General features: G+C 40.5%; 1 long non-coding RNA gene across 1 annotated transcript in view; it reads right to left on the bottom strand.

Annotated features, from left to right (window-relative positions):
• Nucleotides 1–681: 681 nt before the first annotated feature.
• The window catches only part of LOC134475140 (uncharacterized), a 60618-nt gene continuing 35273 nt past the window's right edge, over nt 682–26026 (bottom strand). The window contains exons 4-6 of the long non-coding RNA XR_010046106.1: nt 21636–21811; nt 19209–19276; nt 682–856 (exon numbers count right to left, since the gene is read on the bottom strand). This is a non-coding gene — a long non-coding RNA (uncharacterized LOC134475140). The remainder of the gene's footprint in view (nt 857–19208; nt 19277–21635; nt 21812–26026) is intronic.

Here is a 26026-nt window from a genome sequence, read left to right as displayed (position 1 = left end):
TGCTTTCTCTTTCCCTCCCTAGTGGATCCATGACTCTTAATTGTGGACTGAGTTGAGCTATAGCTGCTCAGTTATGCAACAGAATTACCTAAGAAATATCTACATTGTTCACTTCCAAGCCTTCAAAGATCAGAGAAACTAAAAGGCTATTTCCCTGGCCATAACAGACAGAATGGGAAAAAGAAAATTGCATGAAATTTGAATTTCCTTTTACCAAATCAAACATATGCAGAAGGCAACAAAGTGAAATGGACCCTGTAAGTCAGACCCAGGTCTGCTACTCAATGGCTGTTGACTTCATGGAACTTACTACATATCCAGTGTTGTTTTCAGATGTAAGAAAGAGTTAATGATGCATAGCGGCTTTTCAGAGTTGCTGAGAGAATGAATTTATGTAATGCATTTAAATAACTAGATGAATTATACAATATAATAAATGCTGAGTTATCCTTGGTCTTTTAAAAATTACTTTTTCATTCCCTATTCTTATATTTCTGCCCCTCTGCAATGAACGTTTTACATCTTCTACTGGTGCATAAAATGTATTACACTTTGAGATCTCTGAGTCATTCATTTTCTTCTCTCTCCTGATATATGATAATTAATTGTTTACATGATCTACATTTATGTTTATATGTTTTACACAAGTAGAAGGAGCACTCAAAACCACTCTTACTCACCAATACCTGGATAAATGCCCAACCAGCTCCAACCAACACCTGATAGCATATGATGAATGACAGCAGAACAGTGGGGTCTTTGGAGAAGCGGAACGCAGCATTCCTAGGAAGCTCAGCTCTTCTTCTACAGTGCATGGACACCTGGAGAAGCCACACAGCCATCACATTCACCAGAACTGTGGGCAGGAGAAGGATCTTTGAGAATCACCCTGAACAAAATCCTCATTTACTTCTACATATAAAATCCCAATGGCCTGGTTGTTTAGCTCTGATTTAAATGTTTCCAGTGACACCGATTTACTGCCCTCAGTAGTAACCCAAACCCAGATCTGTATACACATGGATGAACTAAAGAAGAACTAACCCTATTATAAAAACTTCTAACAGGTTTATGCATTCATCCAAATGAGAGAATATTTTATTGCTAAATGAATTAACAAAAAGGTCAAAACAAAATGAAAAAATAAGATATTGGGTAGTATGTTAGAAAGATTTGCATAAATTTCTGCATATTTATAGAATATTTTACTGATGAAAACATAAATCAACAAGAATTACATGTGATAGTTATGTCTTATATGAGAAAACTGAGTGAGCTGCATAAAACTAGAATTCATTGAAAAACATGCATACAGTCATTTTCAAAGGTATAAACACAATTTAATGCTAACATGAATAAAAGATAGATTAATCTAAATATAAGTAGAGTGTCACTCTATTAAATATCTGTAATAATATTTCTAATTCAAGTTAAAAAATAAAATGCTATTATTTTTCACAAGTACAAATTGCATAAAATTTCCTTAGATTTTAAAATGTCACTAGTTGTGTGAGAACCTGACATAAACAATTTGAAAGACAAAAAGCTTATTTTGGTTCACAATCCACAGGTTGCAGTCCATGGCCTACCTTTTCTCACTTTAGACCTGCAGGAAGTCAGAAAGAGCAGAAAAGGCCAGGAAGAGGAAAGTGTCTCAGCATGGCAACCAGGCACCAAAGAAGAGTCCAGGAGTCAGACAGGAAAAATTCGGGGAACACATATATGCCTCATGTTCACCCCCATGACCCAATAAGGCTATTGCCTTTATCCATCACCTGCCTATAATGACATCCACCTATTCTTGCTGCCTTGATTATCTGATCATTTTCCAAAAACCCCATCGACTCTCAACAAAACCTTTAGTTTTATGGAACATTTCACTTCCCTACCATGACACTCCCATAGTTGCAATCATAGATAATATCACTGTATCTGAATGGCTTAAACAAACATCACCTTATCTAAAGGAAAACCATGATCAGGTAAACTCAGATGGTTTTCCACAGGCTCACTGCTACCTGATTGCAGGTTCTGCAATGTGTAACAAATAAATCATGCTATATGGTTTGGATACCAATGATAATGTGCTCAAATTCCTGATGCCATCACTGAGATGGTCACGGGGGTGAATTAGTTCCCATTTCATTATGTCCTCTAAAGCACAGGCATCCATCACATTCTTTAAATTCTCACAGATTTTTAAGACTACATCTTAGCAGTTTTCAAGGTTTGATCTAAATGGAAAATAACTTCCCCAAAACCTCATTCCACTCATAAAATTGAACCAACTGAAAGGGTTGGATTCTCCAGCAGGTGGGGGGCTCTCTCCTCCTGCTATGGGAAACCTTGTGCTTACTCATGTTTTACTGTTTTCCTTGATATCCGCTTCTCTGAGTCACTTAACAATAACACCTTCCTTACTGCCCAAGTCCTAGAAGACACAACAGAAAAGCTCACCACTACCATTTTCTGCACACTGCTGCTCATACCTCATTTTTTTTGCAAATGTGTATTTCTGAAAAAGGTTTAAATTTTCAGAGTTTTGCTCGTTTCATCTTTAAATTATTATGGTACTTTTCATTCTGTAAACTATTTCTGCCTCTAGAGCTTCCTTTATATACAGTACAAAAGTACTCTTAAAACATACAGGACAAAAAGAATATTTTCCTAAAATATTTGTGCAGGCTTCAATATTATCTCAGGAGTACAGATGTAGGACATTTTCCATAATAATATCTAGCTACCAAAAAGGCTTTTCATTTATTGAGTTGCTCTCCTACATGATATCACATTTTTCCTTGAATCAAGTGGCACATCTTACCCACTGATATCTGTGGATCTTCTTTACTAAATGTAATACTTCGTATGCTCACAGTCTTTCTCTTTAACTCTGTTTCAACTGACATCAATACAGCCGTTACAGCACTTCTAATTATGGTATTTGCATTGTGATTCTTACTCCTTTTTGGAATGTTTCCACATTGATTTACTGTTTTTAAAATTTCATGTACATATGAAGTTCATCTCTTTTAGAAAGTACTTGGCTTGGAATGGCTCTTCTATCCAGTTGGATAATGTCCTTAACTGAATGCTACATCCTTTACATCCAGGAAAATTCTTTGTTTTTATGGTTTCATTTTTTTGTTGTTGTTGTTTTTCACATCTGTTCTTTTTCTGCATAAACCTCATCTTCCCAGTACACCGACCCCTATATATAACCCAACAATTATCAGGAACTAACCCTCCCCAAAGATTCATCCTATTAGAAAATAATCCTAACTCTAACATAACACTAACCCTAACTTTATAACCCTAAGACTCTGACTATAACACTAAAACTAAGCAATGAGCTAAGCATAAATGAGCAGTAACCCCAAACCTATTACTCATGCTCCCCTACCCTAACACTGACAATACCCTACAATAACACTGACAACATCACCCACTCTGATTCCTAATCCCACCCCTCACTCTAAAACAAAAGAGATGAAAACTAACCATAGTCCTCCACCATTCATCCTATCCCTAACTCTGCTTCTATAAACACAGATTAAACTCAACCAATGTCAAAACCTAAACACTAAACTTTACCTTAACCCTAACTTGAACCCTAAATATGACCCCAGCTCTGACACTGATATTATCCCAACTGGACCTGTATCCTGCAGTATTAATCATAAATGTAACCCTAACCTTAACTCCCAACTGGAAACTCACACTGATCCCCAAGACTAATCACTAAAACCTGCCCTAATTCCTAATCTGAACCCGAACTCTGTTTTTGAAATCTAATCCTAACCACTAACCACTGCCCCTAACACTATATTTAATACCTTTAGCACTTACTGTAGCCCTAAACGTGGGCCTAAGCTAGCCCTCATTCCAATCCCAAAGCTGACTCTGCACCATACACCTCCTTTACTTATTCCCCCAAACAAAACTGAACCCTTAAAAAACCATTAGCTCAAATAAACATCTCCTCATAAATTGGGACTGTTGCTTATTTATTCTCAATAACAAGAAAATGTCCCACATCCCCCTTAGATCTTTATCTCCCTAAACCCAAACCCTAAACTCAATTACAATGCTAATCCCTACCCAAATCCTGAGTAACAGAAAGAGCCAAGGTTTATAGCAGCATGGTCTTAAGAGCAAAATCAAGGAAGCCATCTGTGTATCCACTGGTGACTGTGTAAAGAAAATGTACTATCTACACATAACGGAAAATAAAGAGAATAAAGATATGCCATGTGCAGGAATTTAATCTGCTAAGTGAATGTGAGCACTGTGTGTTTTATGCATGAGATGAGTTTAATAACATTAATGAAATCAAGCAAAAGGGATTTAGAAGAGGAAGAGGGAAGGGGATTACAAAACAACTCTACGGTGAATGTGCACCTACTCCCCACTGTGTGTAACTACAGCTACTGCAAGGATGTACTAAGAAGGAAATACTTTTCAAAAACCTGGAACCTAATTTCTAACACTTCATCTCTCATTCTCAGCCATAACACAGTGCAAATCTCATGTTAAACCTCCACTACATCCCAACAAACCTCAACCCAAACGCCATCTTGTTCCCTCACCCTAACATTCATCCCCTTCCTCATCCTAACTGTAATGGAATTTTGAAGAAATGACCTCATGACCTCGGTGATAGAACCCAACAAGGCTTGGAACTCTGGTAACCAAGCCTCCACACTTTTGAATCTATCTCCTGCCCTGATCACTTGGAGGGAGACATTCAAGAGTAGAAGATGAGCTTTTGCTGTTTTCCTGGTTTCCAAAGTTCTAGCCGCAAAAGGCACAGGAACCAGAGCCTTTTCAGATCTTGGTTCCCACCTCACTGTGGATGTTTCAAGCTAATGTTCAGGAGGAGCCGACAAGTAAGAGAGATAACCCCATGCCAATGCCAGCCTCTTAAGGGCAGTCATTCACCAATGGATTTGGGGGGATGTGCAGGGGTTGACCCAAACAGGGGGAGATTTAAAGTGTCCCAACTTTGACCTGTCCACTTCCTATTTCCTACTTCATGGTTGGAAGTATGACAGGCATCGAAGGTCTATAGTTACGGGATTATTGGGGATCAGTTTATCTGATGGGAGGTTAATCAACTGATTCAAGCTGTCCTCTCGCACCTCTCTGTCTCAAGATTATACATATACCGCCCTATGCCGCCTAACGTGGAGAGATTTTTCTATGAGGGCGCTGTGTGGGGATGGCCAGGAGGAGTGAATGATAACTTGTGGCTCAAATGTCAGGTACTCTCTTGGCAGAGCTCTGTGCAGATCATCAGCACACCATGTGGCAACTCGGTCTCCATCAACCCAGAGCAGGAGCATGAAAACTCCAACAGTGGCCAGTGCTGGTCTAGGGTGCAAGTGAGCACACAAGGGTCTGTACAGGTGAGAACTCATGCTGACCAGCACTAAGATCAAAGAAAGATAACTTCCCCGGGTCATGGCTTAGGGCTTGACCATAGAAATGACCTGTAGTCCCATTGCCAAAGGAATCTGGTCTTCCTTATAACCCTTGTTCACTTAAATAGGTATAAAGTTTCATATCATGCATTTGTAGAATCAGAGCAAGTATGTTCTGAATCATTTCCCTCTAAATCAAGATATGGACAACTTGGTTTGATGTAGTGTTTACTTAACTGCTCCAAGTATCCCATGTGCAATCAACTCCAATACCTTTCTGGGCCTTCTACACATCCAAACTCTTACCAGGAGGGTTCCACAAACAAATGAGTTATGTACACTCACAAAAATATAAACTTTGCTAAGCTGCTCTGCACATTTCTCAATAGTGTCACATCAAGAACATGTCACTCAATTCCCAGTACCAAAAAAAGAAAATAAAAACCTATGCCTGTAGCCATAGCAGATATCAGATGTGGCCTCCCATGGCTGCACAATATTCCATTAAGAAAGGTAAATTCTGGCAGAAGCTAATTTTTTACCATGAGTGGACCAGATGGCACTTCTCAATCATGTGCAGTGAGCAGGACGTGACTCTGTGTGTCCTAGTAGGTGGTGTTTAGTGTCCAGCACTGTCACATACAATGACACAAGTGGCAGTTTTAACAACAGTTCCAGAAACTGCATGTCAAAGTGCTTCCCAGAAAGGTTTCTTCAGAGGCCACCCTGCATCTCAAAATCTCTGTGTCTTTGAAGGGAAATAAGGTTGCAGTACTGATCCTCAGGGCTCCCCTTAAACTAATCTAGGGCAAACCAGCTGTACTGCTTCAGTTAAAAAGTTTTTCCAGAATTTTGTCCCATGCACCATCCTTATCAATGTGGAGGGAAGTTGGTTACTCCAGAACCTTCCAGTCTATATCAACAGCAGCCCACATTCCAAGTATTTTAGGAGGAAGTCTACACATTACTCACTATGGGTGATTCTCAGTCCTGACACGTGTGCCACTCAACAGTCACTTGTCATACAGAACCTTTTACTTTCTCCTCTCCACAGTAGGGATATTTTGGACAACGCTCTTCATGTAAGTTATCAATAAAGGCCGGGGCTGCTGAACCACAGCAGAGACTACCTTAAAGACACAACTTGTTTAGCATTCCCTGGTCCTAACTCTGAATTTTGAGTGAAAATATTTGAATCGTTTTCACTATGGAAACACACACCCACGCCACCACCGCTGCATTCACAAACATAAATGTTTGAGTCTTTCTTGTCCGAACTCTGGATCCCAATCTTCTGGTGACTCATGCTGTTGCTCCTGGCTATATGTTTCTCCTTGTTTTCTCCAGGGTAACATTGAGTCTACTTTGAAGGAAGCAGTGACCTGCAGGGCGCAGACTCTCCAGTCAGAACAATGGGAGAAGTTGGTTGGGTTTTTGGTACCATCAAGCCTAATTAGACCCATTTCATACTTTACCAACTTTCTTTGCTCCTCCTGGGACTTTGACATCGTTCCATACTCTGTGCACAAGCTCTTCGGGAGGTGAGTGCACCCGCCAAGGCACAGTACACACACCATCACATACTGTTTCGGGAATGCAACTGCAGCTCTCCTCTCTATGCTCCTCTGAAAACTAGGAAAGGAAAGGAGCAAACCTCACAGGGTTTTTGTATGGATACATACCATAATATGTGTTAGGCCAGTGCCGTCTACCTTGGCCTGCTGAAAGGGTGCTGGACAAGCTGTCCTCATTCATGTTTGTATTTTTCTGTGTCTCCAGAGAAGAGGTTCTCTGCCTCATATCCCATGTCCATTAATATGCATAAAAACTTGTAACAGCAGGCAGGATTTCCACGTCTGAAGTACATTTATGGCTTTTTCTAGCTTGTGTTTCTCCTGATACACAATAAACAAGGGACCACTGGGTGCAGAAAGGGGAGCCTCCAAGCATGACTGATACAAAAGAAGTTACATAGCGATTTCGTTCACTCAACCTGCATCTATATAACAGTTACATTACCCAGTGACATTTCTGCACACAGAGCATAATGCTGGGATCAAATAAAACCATTGCTGAGCTCAAATTTTACTGTTTGCACACAATAATATAGAGGCTGCAACACACAGCTCAGGACTGGGAAGAATTTCAGAACAGAGGGAGTGGTGAGAAATGAGTGATGGATATGAGGACTTTGGTAATAGAGACAGTGACAGAATCCTGGTGCTGGTATATATATAAATATATCGGTACCTGAGATCGAACTCACGACTGCCTACTTGCAAGGCAGGCGCTTATGCGGCTGAGCTAAATCCCTAGTCCCTGGTATATTTTTTGATTCTATGGTAGAGACATGGTTTTGGGTTTTTCTTGTCAGAAGTAAGAGTCAGATAGTGCTGTAGGTGGAATTGTTAGAGTCCTTTAATAGGAGAGTGGAAAATGAGCTTCAATGCCAGTACCTAGGAGGCTCATCTTGAGTAAAGCAGCTTTCATTTCTGCTGGATCGCCATGTCAACATGTCCATCCCTACTCAGAGCAACCAGGGGCCAGGCTGGAGTTGGGATGCACAGACTGCTGTCAAATTTGCTTGAAGCCCAAACCTGGGAGATCAAATCCATGGAATTTTGCAACTGTTTCTTTCGGAAAGAATGATTGTAATGAAGTAGAGACTCATAGGATTAGAATTTGCCTTTGTAGGCAGACTCAGCAATGCTAGGACATTCACAGGGGGCTGGGGGGTGGGTTGGGCTTTCCTCAAGGCAGAGAGACAGGACCAGGCAAAACACAAGCTTGTCTTGGAGAGACAGGGTAACAGGCAACTCTGAGCCTCTGACTCCTGCTCATTCATTTCTCCCCAGCACAATTTCTTCCATGTTTGAAAACTGGCCCGAATGGTACCATCCACCGTACATTCCGAAACTCACAGTTTCAGAGGTCTGCATGCAGGCAAAGTCACGTGGAGCACACCTGGAGCCTGCTTTAACAGATGGTGAGGCACAAACAACACAGTCTGGAAGACTTTCATGGGTTTCAACTGGGCATTGGAATTCCCAAAAGAGTAGCTGTGTCTTTTATGCATTTGATAGGTGACTAACTTGCTAAGCTTTCCCCCTTCTAGCTCCTGCTCCATGTCACCCGCGACATGAACCTGCTTTGCAGACAGAGCCAGCAGTAGAGTCAAAGCCTCTGCTGGAGAGAGCAGAGCAACAGAAGCCAGCTGTAGAGCCCTCCTGCCTGTCTTCTGAAATGGAGGATGGGTCCATGCAGGAGGTGCTCTTAGCCCTCTCTCCTAAGAAAGTAGCTCAACAACTGACGCGGATGGATGCGGTGAGCAGCTGAGCTCAGTGGGCAGGGTAGGGGCAGCCTCTTCTCCTGCATGCTCATCTCAGTCAAACCTTTCCTTGACCAGATTACATGGATCGATGAGAGACCACAGTTCCATGTCCTATGTTCTGTGACGCCTTACTGATCCTTAGCCCCTAAGCTACTCCTGTCCTCATGTGGATGAAGGCAATGGAGATGAGGCCCTGAGGACAGCAGCTTCACAAAGTGATTGTGAAGTCCAACTAAGACTGGAAAAATGGAAGCAGGACAGAGATCAGGCCCTCATGACAAAATAGGGTGTTCACACAGATGTACGTAGGGGTATGCATCACATAGCCATCTTCCCAGAACACATGGCCACAATTACCACTTGGCAGGCATTTGAAGTACACTACCTTCTACATCAGACAGCCAGACACATCCTCTAGTCATAGTTGTCACAGGAAATTTGCATTCAAGTGAACATAGGAGCAGAGGGCAGACGAGTTTAGGAAAAGAAAAAATAATCTCAGAACTAACAGGACTGACAACCTTCTATTGCTGGAAATTTGAGGATGGTCAAGGAGGAATTCGAACTCATTTTTGCATCATTGCTGGGTCCTGGGTCTTCCTCAGTTGGCCTCCAAAAGTGGGGAGAGAACAAAACTCTGTCCTTATCTCGAGCTCATGATGTCTAACTCAGACCTCAGCCACCTGCCTGTCACCAGCTGAAACTGCCAATTCTAGCTGGGGTTAACTAGGCCCATGTGACATTTGTCCACAGGAGCTGTTCAAGAAGGTAGTGCCCTGTGACTGCCTGGGCTCCATCTGGACACAGCGAAATAAAAAGGGAAATGAACACCTGGCACCCACCGTTCGGGCCACCATCGCCCAGTTTAACCAGGTGGCCAACTGTGTCATCACCACCTGCCTTGGTGTCCCTGGCATGCGGGCCATAGACAGAGCCAAAACCGTGGAGCACTGGATAAAGGTGGCCAGGGTAAGCTGTGACAGGGCACTGACAATTTCTCTGGAGATCTACGATCTGCCCCTCATTCAACAGATCTTAGGTTTAAAAGATTTTTCTGAGATGTACAATCCTTTGGTCCTGCCTGACATGGGTCCTGCCTGATCTAGACTCACATGTCATGTGGCATGAAGGGTGTGATCATCCTATCTCAGCTTCTTCTTTGACTTTCACTAAAATTGTTACCAATGACAGTTATGTAACTTGAGCCCTAGTGACTTTCATTCTGGCACTCAGTTAGTTGCTTGTGGGGAACCCTGGGCATCGTCTCACTGAGAAGGGTTAAACCATCTGACACAGCTGAAACTGCAACAGGCTGATCTCCAGCTGCCCCAAGCCCACATGAAATGACTGTGTTGTTTGCCTTCCTAGGAGTGTCTAAAACTGAGGAACTTCTCCTCACTGCATGCCATCATCTCTGCTCTGCAGACTGCACCCATACATCGTTTGAGCGAGACGTGGGGAGAAGTGTCCAGGTGGGTCTGCCAATCTTCATAAGGAAACCGCAGTAGATAAGTGACAGATACGGTAGACTAGATCTACCTTCTGCCCTCTGCATGGCCCTGGAAAGATCTGGGGCACTAAGGGTAGGAGTCACCTTGTAAGTGGGATATCTAACCCTCTCTGCTTTGATGCTAGGGTTTCCTTCTCAGGATTCAAGTTCCTTAATGTAATGCACAATTGTTCATAAAAAGTCTTTCTTCAAGTGATCACTAAGCAGCAGTTGAACTCTTTGTCCAGTTGAAACCATAACTGTCAAAACAGACAACTCTATGGTCAGCTAAAATGTGAGGGACAGGATGATCAAATGAGAGCTCCTATCCCAGTCCTTGGGCTTGCATAGGTTTTATATGAACTTAGTTAGAAATGCACATCCAGGTAGTTGGTTTCCTTTGGTTCTCAAGTGAAAAGAATTTGAACTCACATGCCTGCTGTTATTCTGCAGTTCCTCCTTATGGTTTCTCTCTCAAACAGGAAAACATCAAAACTTTTCACAGACCTGTGCACAAAAGACACTGCAGAGAACAGGAATCTGCTTATTAAGGTAGAGAAGGGGATCTGGGCTAAAAGCATTTCAAAGAGAGAAAGGAGCAATTTTGGAAGAGGTTCGGGGGCAGATATGGATTGCTCATTTGTTTTATCATTTCTTTGTCTTTTCCTCATTGATAATTTGAGAAATTCCAGTTGTATCTTTGGGAATCACAGGAAGGCAGCTCGATTTGTCCTTGGTGAGGCTGGAGGCTTTGGGCACATGAAATTCTAGTTTTGGTAAGCTTCTGGGCTCTCAGAAAGGCTAAGTGAGCAGGAAGGGTTGGTGGACTGGTAGAATCAGCAAGTCGCTGGCTGCCATGCTAGGAAATGAGTGGACAAAGGGAAGCTTAGCTCATGTCCCACTGGGTGCAGCTGGGACTGATTCATGGGTGTGCTGTCGTTTCTCTCTCTGCCCCTGTGCCTGAACTGATGGGTCTTCAGATTTCTACTTCAGAGCCCAGCTGGCAGCAGCACTGACTCCTGATGACTGAGAAATAACTTGAGGTCTCACATATTCAATAGCGGATCCTTAGTGAGCAGAGCTCAGACTCTACTTCCCAGGGAATTCCTTGCCCTGTCCTTCATAGATGACACTTGAGGAGACCACATTCTAAATGGATGTTCAGAGACCGTGTCAGAAGATCTCCCTTGGCAGATTCCTAGGACCAGATGAAGTTGGATGTCACCTCTGATCTAGCTGTTTGTCCATAGGTTGAGGGGCCTGGGCCAGGAAGGAGTTTCTCACACATGATAGGTCACTGACTCTTCCACTCTGCATGGGCATGGCAGGGTACCTGGACACACTCCAGGAGCTCAGAGGATAGGATGGTGATTAGGGGTGCTGCTGGAATATATGGTAAAAGCAGCTGAGATTTTATTTGAGCTGGCAGGAACAGCTGGCTGCCCTCATAGTGTCCTGGGAAAGTCACTGGCCTGCTTGAACCTGACTCCTCATTTGGAGAGAGGAAACTTGAGAGCTTAGTGCAGGGAGCACACTGTGGCAATGAGTGCAAGTTCATGTGCTTCCTCCTGGATCCTCCTCAGAAAGGTGACATTAAGAGCAATGATAATTATACAAGCTGAGTGCTTTGAGAGGCTATGAGGCAGGTGTATGTTGAGACGGGGGAGCAGGTTTAGAATTTCCAGGCCACATGCCAAGGGTGACTTTCCAAGCAGTCATGGAAGCTGGGATTGAATCTAGAAGTAGACTGAGAGGGTAACAGGTGTTTTACCAGCTGACCGGAGACTGGCCTGTAGGGCATTGCTTGGAGGGACAGGGCTGTAAGGAGAGAAAAATGTCACTAACCCTGCCTGACCCTGGCAGGTGGGGCTCTCCAAGAAGGCCACCCTGGAGACCAACCCTCAGAGAGCCCAGATGAGGCAGTGGAAGAAGAAGAAGGTGAGTGAGCTGTGCTAGGGTGGGTGTGAGGGCTCTCAGGGCAGGAGACCCTCCAGACCATCCAGCCTGAGCCAAGCCCCAGAGGGTCTTTGCTTAGAGCAGATATGGGCCCATGGGATACAAGTCAATTTTTACCACTTAATCTATGCATGGTGGGCTGTGACGTTATTCATGGCACTCTGGGAAGATGGGGTAGAAGGATCACATCTTCAAGCCCAGCCTGGCAACTCAGTGCTTTAGTAAGGCCCTGTCCCAAGGTCAAACCTACAAAAGGCTTCAGAATATGTCTTTTGCAAACACCCTAGTTTTGGTATCCAAGAAGAAAAACAATTGCCATGGAGGTTATTAGGGATATTTAATGTCATAAGAAAAGAGTCAGAAGTGAGAGAATTGAAGGAAAGTAGGTGAGTGTCCCAGAGAGGGACAGGAGAGAGGTGCATCAAATGTCAGGGGACCTTATAGGCCTCGAGTGGGACCTGGGAGTGGGGACTCATCATCACTACCTCCCAATGGCACAGGGCCTGGTCCCCTTCCTTGGCACATTCCTGACTGACTTGGTGATGCTGGACACTGCGATGGAGGAGTATGTGGATGTGAGTGATCCTTGGGGTATCAAGTGTGGGAACAGGATCACTGGACTTGAAACAAAAGGCTCCTGGCATTAACCCTTAGTCCCCAGCTAACCTACTCTTGTCAGATCCTTACACCTGGCCCTGTGTGCTGTTGGCACCAAGTCCATCATGCCCATGAGTGAAGGACCCTCTGAAATGACCCTGAGTCTCTCTTATCCAAACCCTGAAGCTGCCCTGCCACAAAGCTGCATAGGGCCTTGGCTGAGCTGAACTCAGTCTCTCCCTCAGCTGATGAGCAAGGGAGGGTAGAGATATAGGTTCCCCAAAGTCCATATGGCTAGTATTCTTTCCTTTCTTAGGCCCTAGTTTTCCAGTCTGCTCTCAACAGGTTTTTGGGTTTAAGTCCCTCAGCCTCAGCTCTCATGTATGTCCTCTCCAGAGCCCAAACCTGACCTGGGTCCTCATCCATTTCTATGCACTCTTGACCCCCATGGGCCTAGGCACAATGCACAATGGCCACAGGTAGGGATGGGCTATTCACGTTCCAGTCCTTCTCATGAATATCTGCTATCTTTTTTGCAGGATAATTTGATGAACTTTGAGAAAAAAAAGAAAGTAAGCCACTGTGTCCTAAAGTTCCTGGAGGGAGGGAGGCAGAATTCAGAGACCCCATGGGCTGAACACTCTTTAGCCCCAGCCCTCTGCATCTTGGTTTTAGTAGGAGGGGTTTTTGCACAGAAAAGATGAAAACCATCCTGATGGAGTATGTGCCTAAGACACTGGACACATGTGTAACTACCTGGACATGGGGCTGTTTCAACCCAACTCACAACAGCTTGGGTTTGGAAGAGATAGAGAAGCAGAGGGGACTACTAAACAGAAAGCCCTGTAGACCAGTCCTTAACTCTCCCTTCTCTGGGCAAGGCCCCCACCTCATTGCCAGTGCAAGCCCTCTCAGTATGCTGCCTGCCCCTCTTGCCCCAGGAAATGACAGTCCTTCAGGAGATTCAACTTTGCCAGGTAGCAGCCAGAAAATACAACTTCAAGCCAAAGGAAAATTTTCAAAACTGGTTTAACTCAAAAAAGTGGCTGACTGACAATGAAAGGTGAGGACCAGCCAGCTATTGTGGGAAAGCCCAGGGTTGGGGGTTCTCCTTCCTGGACTGCTGCAGACAGCCCAGGCCCATGGCGCCACTGCTGTCCACAGACCATGCTGCTTGGTGACTGCTGCCTGTGATAACAGGACTTGGGCTGCTGGGCAGGCATTGCTGGGCAGACTCAAGGCAGGGCTCTTGGGAGACTAAAAAATGCCTCTCTGTCCTGCAGCTACAAGGTGTCCCTTCTTCGGGAACCCCGATCCAAGCATGCCAGCAACACACTCACTGCCAAGAAACAATCATAAATCTTAGAGGCAACTGACTGCCCAGACCAGCATGTGCAGGTGGCCTCAGCACTCCATGAGATCTGCATATGAGCTCCTGCCAGAGTGTGGACAGGAGCAGGTCTCTCGCTTTGAGTGATCACCTCACCCACACTTTGGAATGACAGAATATGGCAGAAGATTGATGTCAAACGTGTAGGGCAATAGCACTGTTTTGTTAATGTATAAACACAAAACCTACAAAGTTTTAAAAAAGATAAGAAGTTATCCACTTTGCATTCTAAATAAAGTTAAATATTAAATTAGTTAAATATTAGTTAAATATTAAATTAAATTAAACTGTTAAGTTTAGGAAGCTAGTATGTCTTAATATTGAATACACTTTATATTTGTACTTTGCATATCCAAAGTAAAATACAAAAACTCTATTTGGACTGACGTTTATCAGTCTTTTACTAATTCAAAACTTTTGATGAATTCATTTGTATATTTTACATTCTATTGTATTGCTCATATTTCTGAGTTAGTGACAAAATCACACACTGTTCTACATGAATGTTATAGAAAATTATCATTTATTATTTGTTTGTATCTACATTTTATGAATGCTATCTTTGTACATATTTCTAGTTGTTTTTCTTTGCAATTTAATTAATAATTTAATATGTATGTATGTATTATTTAAAATGTTCGGGCTCATCTCTCAAAACATAAAAGTCTTCAGTTTCATACATTTACATGCTGTTGTCTTTTTTCAGTTATGTTTACTACATGTGATTTCTTCCTTACATGATTTTTTTTTTTTGGTACTGGAAATCAAACTCAAGAGCTCACACTTGACAGGCAGGCACTTGTGCCCCTGAGCTACACCCCAGCACTCTTACATTCATTTTTATGTATGTGTATGAGTTTGGAAGTTTGCTGTTGGTTTTGGGTATGAAACACATCAATAGAATCTGATATTGCAAATAATATATAAATTCAGGAAACTTTATAATTCTAAATAAATTAGGTATATGTTATGTCCTTTATTACACAGGGTACAAAGCATTTATATCATGTTAGAAAGTAAGCATAATACAATCTACTGGCTAGAAGGAACATCTGAACTATTTCCTTTTGCCCACTCATTTCTTATATCACTACACATATCACAAAATGGAAATTATTTCTGAAATAATTGAAGATATCATGCTGTCTCTCTTGCTGTAAGGTCAATGTGCTATGAAATACAATATGATTTTTTAAAAAACTACAATGCTGTGCAACAAATTATGAACACGTTTTTGCATCCGAATAATTAATGAGTAGAAAGTAATACTGCCGTTACATTTACTAAAACAGAGGTCAGTGGAGAGAACACTTATCAGATGGTGCCTGATTACAGGCAGGCTAATCACACCAGCAAACAGCTTTCCTAGCACAATATAATTTTCAGAAATAGACTCGTCTGACATAAAACAGCGTTGATGGCTGTCACTGATTTTCCTGCTGCTTCATACTTATCCTATTGCTCAAGTTACTTTCAATTTGCCTGCTTTGGGCAAGTAATTCAGTGCCCAGGATGCCCTATCTTTTTCTTCTTAAATACTCTTATTAGCATCTTTCACATGAAAAGAGAGTGCATGCAATCTGTTGTCCATCATTCCAGTGGGAAGGGTAGGTGAGAATTTGCTTTACAAAGGAAAAACTACTACTAATATTTCATTCCTATGAATAATTCTCATAAAATTACTGCACTTATGAAGTAGGCAATTACTCTTATTATCTCTCTTTTTCTAATGTACCTTTAAAGAATTTTGCTTTTTCATCATCAAACTCATTAACAGGAAACTATATTTTACTTTCCATTTTAAGTTTTTTGAAGATTTGGTGATATCTTTATTCTTGATATATTTGCTTTTTTCATGCAGTAATGACCTTTTATTTTAAAATTCATGATATATTAAGGTCACTTTAATATATGAAATAATTTCATGTATTCATAATGATATATGAAATAACTTCTCTTTTGGTGTTGGAGATTGAACTCAGGTGATGGAAAACAGTAAACATGGACTATATAGGTCAACCCTTATTGAACAACCTCCTGCATGAGAAACTTTGCATAATATAAATCAATTTTCCCCAATTCTTTATTTTCTCATAAATGTTATTATTATATGTGGCTGAAAGTTATAATTGCAATAGTATAAGTTTTCTTTAGTACTTTAAAGTTATTATTATGCAGTGTTTTCACACTGAATTTAAAATTTTTGCATTTAGTATTCCTTCTGTGCACATACTGAGGACTCTTCTAGAGCTGTCCTTCCCAGGATGCTTTGAACTGCATAGCCAATGGCTTCTTCAGTTTCTTATTGCGAAATCAGTATTAACTGTTGATGGCTCAGTTTTCTCAGATTACTTCATAGTGTCCTGAAGTTACTCTAGACTTCTGTTCATTCCTTTTTCTTAATGTTATTTCTCATTAGCGGTTTGTTGTTTCTTTTTCAAGTTCACAATTACTTCCTAATCTGAAGTACCACTTGTAGGATTGCTGATCCTCTTGCAGGATTCTAAGTATCACATTTTCTGTGTGGATACGTGTGTGTGTGTGTGTGTGTGTGTGTGTGTGTGTGTATGTGTGTGTGTGTGTGCATGCGAGTGTATTTCCAGTATTATACGGAGTACTTTTCATAACTTCCTATACCTAGGGTAAATGCTCACATATTCATGAATGGTGTTTACTATATCAACTATAACTCTTATTCAAATGACTGATGATGCTGTTAGATAAACACTAACAAGAGTGCATGTAGTTGAACAACATGATTACATTATTTATTCTCATATGTATTTGACGGTGACAAGAGAAGGCTTTCAGAGTAAGGTGAGCTCTCTCAGTGGCAGGCTGCCTGGTTTCTGCATCTGCCCAAGTTTGACTCTAACTACTGCTCTGTATTTCAGCCCCGCCTTACTCTTAATGTTCCCTCCAATAAAGCTTTACCTGGCTCCTGTCAGGATTAGCCAGGAAGCCTGAAGAGGCCTTTGTCTGCCTACAGACCCCTTTCCTCTGCCTGCCAGCCTGTCAGACACATGCACCTGCTTGCTCATTCACTGGGATAATCTCATTATGTTTTTCTCACATTTCATTCAAATTCACTTCCCTTGTTTGTTCCTTCTCTTTTCATAGTCTCTCACATACTCCATCCCTCATTTCTGTTATACAAGAATATTCTCATTAAAGCCTACTGCTCCCCTAGTAGGTCCCAAATTATTACTTCCTCTGTCAGTTCCTGAGGAATGAAACACTTGGAGAATATTTCAAAGAAGTTTTAAATTACACGTGAATTTATGGATTATTTTTCAGATACCGATATACTTGGTGGTTACTCTGTCCTCAGAAACAGTGCTAAGAGCTCAATCTAGTGCCAAATTGGAGAACAAAGGGTTGACTGCATTGTTTCCTGCTGGGACCCTGACAGCCTAAGAAACATCACAATGAATAAGGCACTTCCTCAAAAGGTTTATGCACAATAGGTCTTTCACTCTCCAACCCCAGTGATCCTCAAACTTCAACATATTACACTCACACACATTCTTTCTCTGTCTCTGTCTCTGTCTCTGTCTCTCTGTCTCTCTCTCTGTCTCTCTCTCTGTCTGTCTCTCACAGACACATAAACTCACACACACTAGATTCATCAGAAAGCCAAGAAAACAGATTCCCAATATTTGCAGTTCTCTAAAACCAATTCTACTGATATCACAATTGAAATATCAAAGAATTTGAAACCAGAATACTGAAAACAATCAATTACATTAAAGATGATACAAATAAGGAGCTGAATTAATCAAATAATTTATTATTTAATGAGGTCAAATAAGATACAATAGAGAACTGAATGATTCCAAGAGGAAATCATTATGCAACATATGATACACTGCTGCAGTAGAAAAAGAGAATTAGGGAAAATAAACTAAGAATTCCTAGAAGTCAATGCACAAATAGACTTATTAGAAATACAACTGAAAAAAATTCAACTGAAATTCTCAATTTAAGATGAATCACAAGTTATAGTATCAGAATCATAGGACATACTGGATGCGCTAGATTAATGACACAGAGAATAAAAATGAGAAGTGATGAGAAGTGGAATAGGCCAGAGTAGAATATGAAATTAACATTTCAGATGTATAATAATGTTACCTAATATATATTTTAAAAATAATTCAGAAAATCATATTGCATTCACCTATTAAAGGGGAAAACTCACTTTACTGATGCAATATGAAAGAATAAGAGAAAACCAACTAAAATACAAAAGTGAAAAGTAAAGTGACACCCTCAGAGTAAATGGAATTGTATTTTAGCACTGTGAAGCACACGGAATTTAAGAAAGGGAGCTAGTAAAATTAGCAGTAGAGACAAAAATAAATTCAATCAATAAAATTAGAATAATAAAATGTTCAAATATTGGAATTGAGTACTATTTTTCACATATTCCATATCATTTATCAAACAGTGAAAGAGATTACAAGTTATATACTGCAAAGGAATGATAAAGGTGTATTTTGATATATATGCTATCACAGCTGAGTTAATAGCTATCCACATGCATGTATCAAATTAACACAGTCTAGTAAATTCACACAAATATGGTCACTTCATCTATGTAACCTGTACTTTAGTTAATCTTTGAATAATAATGGTTGAGATCTGGAATACCCTCTTAACATCTCTTACACTTATAGGCTGGGCTTTTAGAATGTGAGGAAATCACAGAGATACTTATAGCTAGGAGCCTGACCACTGGGCCCATGAACCTGGGGGAATGGATGTCTCTCTCTGGCTCCTCCCTTCTCCCCCTGCTTCCTGGTCTTCATGAGGAGAGCAGCCTTTCTTCCACGATGCCCTCCATTACCCTGTTTCTAGCTTGCAACCAGCTCACCAGGGACTGACACTGTGAAACATAGCAAACTTTACCACTTCTCTGCTGTCAACTGCTTTGTCCCAGTCACAAGGAAAGAAAGTCATGCATAGGAAGTAAGCACCAACTGTCTTCTGGCAAACACAAAGCAGAAAAAATACTGAACTTACATTTGCAGAGGTAGACATGGGTCTCCTAGTTGTGCCTGTGTGTTCCTTCTCCTGACGGTGAAGATAACCTGAAGGAAGGACAAGCAGGAGTCTAACACTAGAAGATAAATGTTTGCCACGTTCAACATTTGGTTCATTCTATTTTATGAAGAGGAAAGGAATTTCATAAAATCCATGTGCTAGAATACACACATGTACACACACCCTGCGCACACACACACACACACACACACACACACACACACTGTACACACACAAATACACATGGACATTGTTCATACCCTTGACGATCACGGTGGTCATCACAATTTGATAAAAGGATAAACTGTAAGTTTTGGCTATCTTCCATTTTGTTCTCTGAGATTTCACCATAAAGAGTATCAGGGAAGTTACTGTATTCAGACTGAGGGATTCAAAGAGAATCCTGAGCTGTGCATCATTCTCCTGTTCCTTTTACCAGCAATTTATCCCTTGATTCATGGACATTTAACACTCACTTCATCCATCGCTGGCAACTGCAAACTGAAAATCATGTGTGTGTGTGTTTTTCTTTTGCTTGTCAGTAGCTGCATGCTATTTCTCTGTCACTGTCAAACATGCTCTGGCTCTCCTATTCCTTCCGTATAGACTTGAAAACTCAAGCCACAGAAACCTGCAATGCTTTCTTATGTTTTTATTTCCACCAAAAAAATATTTTGCTGGCCCCGTTAAATAACTCTGTTACACACAATTGTTCCTACACACTTTCTCAACATTCTGCCGTTTCTTCAGATGTCAGCCAGGAAGAACATTAGCTACACAAAACTGCAAATATTAAGGTTTTTTTCTTTTTTCTCTTACTCAAACCCTGACTTTGGATTTCATCGCAGGGCCTTAGTGAGTGATGTACTGTGGAAATGAAATCGTTTTTCCCAGGAGGTTAGAGATAATCTGCAATGCATCAGTGCCATGAGATAAGCATTGAATATCTTTGAAGTTATGAGTATACGTTCATCTGAAACTTTAATGCATCTACTTGGTGCTCATACACCTCCTTCACCACATATCTCAAACCTGTTCTTGATTGCATGGTTTCGGGCCTAGGACTTACCTCAATGGCATAAGTGCCTGCCCTTGCAAGCATGCAGGCATGAGTTTAATCACAGTACCAAAAAAAAAAAAAGAATGGATTTTGATTTCATGATTTCTTTTCTTATTATTGAGTTTTTAAATTTCTTTGTGTATTATGGATATAATTTCTTTATCAGAAATAAATTCTTCCAATAATTTTCCCCCTGCAATTATCTTCATTCTGTTTCCTGATTGCCCTAATGTATGAAATGATCTGCACATTCACAGCAGGAGAAAGAACTGAACAGTAGCTAATATAAGTATTTAATAAACTCCTGGGATAAGTTTTGTATTACTGGGATCCCATTCTTTGCTGTGATTGATTATATTCTATGTGGAAATTCAAACCAAGATACAAGACTTTCACCACTTTTAAATCCCTGGATTTAGGGGAATATCTTTGACAAATGGCTGCAACCCTAAGAAAAAAACAAGCAATAAACCAATTTAGGCAGATGCACCTTTTCTCTCTGGAAGTTTAGGGAGCAGATGCTGTTTCCTTGCGTTTTGTTTTGTCTGGGTTTGACTTTGTTTGTTTACACTGATTACACTCACTCGTGCAATTCAGTACATATTCATCCAACCAATGAAAAGACACACACATATGCTCCTGCTGTGTAACCCCTGAGTTGTACAGTGCTTTCTCTTTCCCTCCCTAGTGGATCCATGACTCTTAATTGTGGACTGAGTTGAGCTATAGCTGCTCAGTTATGCAACAGAATTACCTAAGAAATATCTACATTGTTCACTTCCAAGCCTTCAAAGATCAGAGAAACTAAAAGGCTATTTCCCTGGCCATAACAGACAGAATGGGAAAAAGAAAATTGCATGAAATTTGAATTTCCTTTTACCAAATCAAATATATGCAGAAGGCAACAAAGTGAAATGGACCCTGTAAGTCAGACCCAGGTCTGCTACTCAATGGCTGTTGACTTCATGGAACTTACTACATATCCAGTGTTGTTTTCAGATGTAAGAAAGAGTTAATGATGCATAGCGGCTTTTCAGAGTTGCTGAGAGAATGAATTTATGTAATGCATTTAAATAACTAGATGAATTATACAATATAATAAATGCTGAGTTATCCTTGGTCTTTTAAAAATTACTTTTTCATTCCCTATTCTTATATTTCTGCCCCTCTGCAATGAACGTTTTACATCTTCTACTGGTGCATAAAATGTATTACACTTTGAGATCTCTGAGTCATTCATTTTCTTCTCTCTCCTGACATATGATAATTAATTGTTTACATGATCTACATTTATGTTTATATGTTTTACACAAGTAGAAGGAGCACTCAAAACCACTCTTACTCACCAATACCTGGATAAATGCCCAACCAGCTCCAACCAACACCTGATAGCATATGATGAATGACAGCAGAACAGTGGGGTCTTTGGAGAAGCGGAACGCAGCATTCCTAGGAAGCTCAGCTCTTCTTCTACAGTGCATGGACACCTGGAGAAGCCACACAGCCATCACATTCACCAGAACTGTGGGCAGGAGAAGGATCTTTGAGAATCTCCCTGAACAAAATCCTCATTTACTTCTACATATAAAATCCCAATGGCCTGGTTGTTTAGCTCTGATTTAAATGTTTCCAGTGACACCGATTTACTGCCCTCAGTAGTAACCCAAACCCAGATCTGTATACACATGGATGAACTAAAGAAGAACTAACCCTATTATAAAAACTTCTAACAGGTTTATGCATTCATCCAAATGAGAGAATATTTTATTGCTAAATGAATTAACAAAAAGGTCAAAACAAAATGAAAAAATAAGATATTGGGTAGTATGTTAGAAAGATTTGCAAAAATTTCTGCATATTTATAGAATATTTTACTGATGAAAACATAAATCAACAAGAATTACATGTGATAGTTATGTCTTATATGAGAAAACTGAGTGAGCTGCATAAAACTAGAATTCATTGAAAAACATGCATACAGTCATTTTCAAAGGTATAAACACAATTTAATGCTAACATGAATAAAAGATAGATTAATCTAAATATAAATAGAGTGTCACTCTATTAAATATCTGTAATAATATTTCTAATTCAAGTTAAAAAATAAAATGCTATTATTTTTCACAAGTACAAATTGCATAAAATTTCCTTAGATTTTAAAATGTCACTAGTTGTGTGAGAACCTGACATAAACAATTTGAAAGACAAAAAGCTTATTTTGGTTCACAATCCACAGGTTGCAGTCCATGGCCTACCTTTTCTCACTTTAGACCTGCAGGAAGTCAGAAAGAGCAGAAAAGGCCAGGAAGAGGAAAGTGTCTCAGCATGGCAACCAGGCACCAAAGAAGAGTCCAGGAGTCAGACAGGAAAAATTCGGGGAACACATATATGCCTCATGTTCACCCCCATGACCCAATAAGGCTATTGCCTTTATCCATCACCTGCCTATAATGACATCCACCTATTCTTGCTGCCTTGATTATCTGATCATTTTCCAAAAACCCCATCGACTCTCAACAAAACCTTTAGTTTTATGGAACATTTCACTTCCCTACCATGACACTCCCATAGTTGCAATCATAGATAATATCACTGTATCTGAATGGCTTAAACAAACATCACCTTATCTAAAGGAAAACCATGATCAGGTAAACTCAGATGGTTTTCCACAGGCTCACTGCTACCTGATTGCAGGTTCTGCAATGTGTAACAAATAAATCATGCTATATGGTTTGGATACCAATGATAATGTGCTCAAATTCCTGATGCCATCACTGAGATGGTCACGGGGGTGAATTAGTTCCCATTTCATTATGTCCTCTAAAGCACAGGCATCCATCACATTCTTTAAATTCTCACAGATTTTTAAGACTACATCTTAGCAGTTTTCAAGGTTTGATCTAAATGGAAAATAACTTCCCCAAAACCTCATTCCACTCATAAAATTGAACCAACTGAAAGGGTTGGATTCTCTAGCAGGTGGGGGGCTCTCTCCTCCTGCTATGGGAAACCTTGTGCTTACTCATGTTTTACTGTTTTCCTTGATATCTGCTTCTCTGAGTCACTTAACAATAGCACCTTCCTTACTGCCCAAGTCCTAGAAGACACAACAGAAAAGCTCACCACTACCATTTTCTGCACACTGCTGCTCATACCTCATTTTTTTTGCAAATGTGTATTTCTGAAAAAGGTTTAAATTTTCAGAGTTTTGCTCGTTTCATCTTTAAATTATTATGGTACTTTTCATTCTGTAAACTATTTCTGCCTCTAGAGCTTCCTTTATATACAGTATAAAAGTACTCTTAAAACATACAGGACAAAAAGAATATTTTCCTAAAATATTTGTGCAGGCTTCAATATTATCTCAGGAGTACAGATGTAGGACATTTTCCATAATAATATCTAGCTACCAAAAAGGCTTTTCATTTATTGAGTTGCTCTCCTACATGATATCACATTTTTCCTCGAATCAAGTGGCACATCTTACCCACTGATATCTGTGGATCTTCTTTACTAAATGTAATACTTCGTATGCTCACAGTCTTTCTCTTTAACTCTGTTTCAACTGATATCAATACAGCCGTTACAGCACTTCTAATTATGGTATTTGCATTGTGATTCTTACTCCTTTTTGGAATGTTTCCACATTGATTTACTGTTTTTAAATTTTCATGTACATATGAAGTTCATCTCTTTTAGAAAGTACTTGGCTTGGAATGGCTCTTCTATCCAGTTGGATAATGTCCTTAACTGAATGCTACATCCTTTACATCCAGGAAAATTCTTTGTTTTTATGGTTTCATTTTTTTGTTGTTGTTGTTTTTCACATCTGTTCTTTTTCTGCATAAACCTCATCTTCCCAGTACACCGACCCCTATATATAACCCAACAATTATCAGGAACTAACCCTCCCCAAAGATTCATCCTATTAGAAAATAATCCTAACTCTAACATAACACTAACCCTAACTTTATAACCCTAAGACTCTGACTATAACACTAAAACTAAGCAATGAGCTAAGCATAAATGAGCAGTAACCCCAAACCTATTACTCATGCTCCCCTACCCTAACACTGACAATACCCTACAATAACACTGACAACATCACCCACTCTGATTCCTAATCCCACCCCTCACTCTAAAACAAAAGAGATGAAAACTAACCATAGTCCTCCACCATTCATCCTATCCCTAAATCTGCTTCTATAAACACAGATTAAACTCAACCAATGTCAAAACCTAAACACTAAACTTTACCTTAACCCTAACTTGAACCCTAAATATGACCCCAGCTCTGACACTGATATTATCCCAACTGGACCTGTATCCTGCAGTATTAATCATAAATGTAACCCTAACCTTAACTCCCAACTGGAAACTCACACTGATCCCCAAGACTAATCACTAAAACCTGCCCTAATTCCTAATCTGAACCCGAACTCTGTTTTTGAAATCTAATCCTAACCACTAACCACTGCCCCTAACACTATATTTAATACCTTTAGCACTTACTGTAGCCCTAAACGTGGGCCTAAGCTAGCCCTCATTCCAATCCCAAAGCTGACTCTGCACCATACACCTCCTTTACTTATTCCCCCAAACAAAACTGAACCCTTAAAAAACCATTAGCTCAAATAAACATCTCCTCATAAATTGGGACTGTTGCTTATTTATTCTCAATAACAAGAAAATGTCCCACATCCCCCTTAGATCTTTATCTCCCTAAACCCAAACCCTAAACTCAATTACAATGCTAATCCCTACCCAAATCCTGAGTAACAGAAAGAGCCAAGGTTTATAGCAGCATGGTCTTAAGAGCAAAATCAAGGAAGCCATCTGTGTATCCACTGGTGACTGTGTAAAGAAAATGTACTATCTACACATAACGGAAAATAAAGAGAATAAAGATATGCCATGTGCAAGAATTTAATCTGCTAAGTGAATGTGAGCACTGTGTGTTTTATGCATGAGATGAGTTTAATAACATTAATGAAATCAAGCAAAAGGGATTTAGAAGAGGAAGAGGGAAGGGGATTACAAAACAACTCTACGGTGAATGTGCACCTACTCCCCACTGTGTGTAACTACAGCTACTGCAAGGATGTACTAAGAAGGAAATACTTTTCAAAAACCTGGAACCTAATTTCTAACACTTCATCTCTCATTCTCAGCCATAACACAGTGCAAATCTCATGTTAAACCTCCACTACATCCCAACAAACCTCAACCCAAACGCCATCTTGTTCCCTCACCCTAACATTCATCCCCTTCCTCATCCTAACTGTAATGGAATTTTGAAGAAATGACCTCATGACCTCGGTGATAGAACCCAACAAGGCTTGGAACTCTGGTAACCAAGCCTCCACACTTTTGAATCTATCTCCTGCCCTGATCACTTGGAGGGAGACATTCAAGAGTAGAAGATGAGCTTTTGCTGTTTTCCTGGTTTCCAAAGTTCTAGCCGCAAAAGGCACAGGAACCAGAGCCTTTTCAGATCTTGGTTCCCACCTCACTGTGGATGTTTCAAGCTAATGTTCAGGAGGAGCCGACAAGTAAGAGAGATAACCCCATGCCAATGCCAGCCTCTTAAGGGCAGTCATTCACCAATGGATTTGGGGGGATGTGCAGGGGTTGACCCAAACAGGGGGAGATTTAAAGTGTCCCAACTTTGACCTGTCCACTTCCTATTTCCTACTTCATGGTTGGAAGTATGACAGGCATCGAAGGTCTATAGTTA

The sequence above is a fragment of the Cavia porcellus genome, unplaced genomic scaffold (genome assembly GCF_034190915.1).
Source record: "Cavia porcellus strain 051 isolate PalLab524CR breed Dunkin Hartley unplaced genomic scaffold, mCavPor4.1 scaffold_136, whole genome shotgun sequence".
Classification (NCBI taxonomy): domain Eukaryota; kingdom Metazoa; phylum Chordata; class Mammalia; order Rodentia; family Caviidae; genus Cavia; species Cavia porcellus.
Note: the sequence above shows the minus strand (reverse complement) of the source record. Positions and strands in the feature narration are given on the sequence as shown.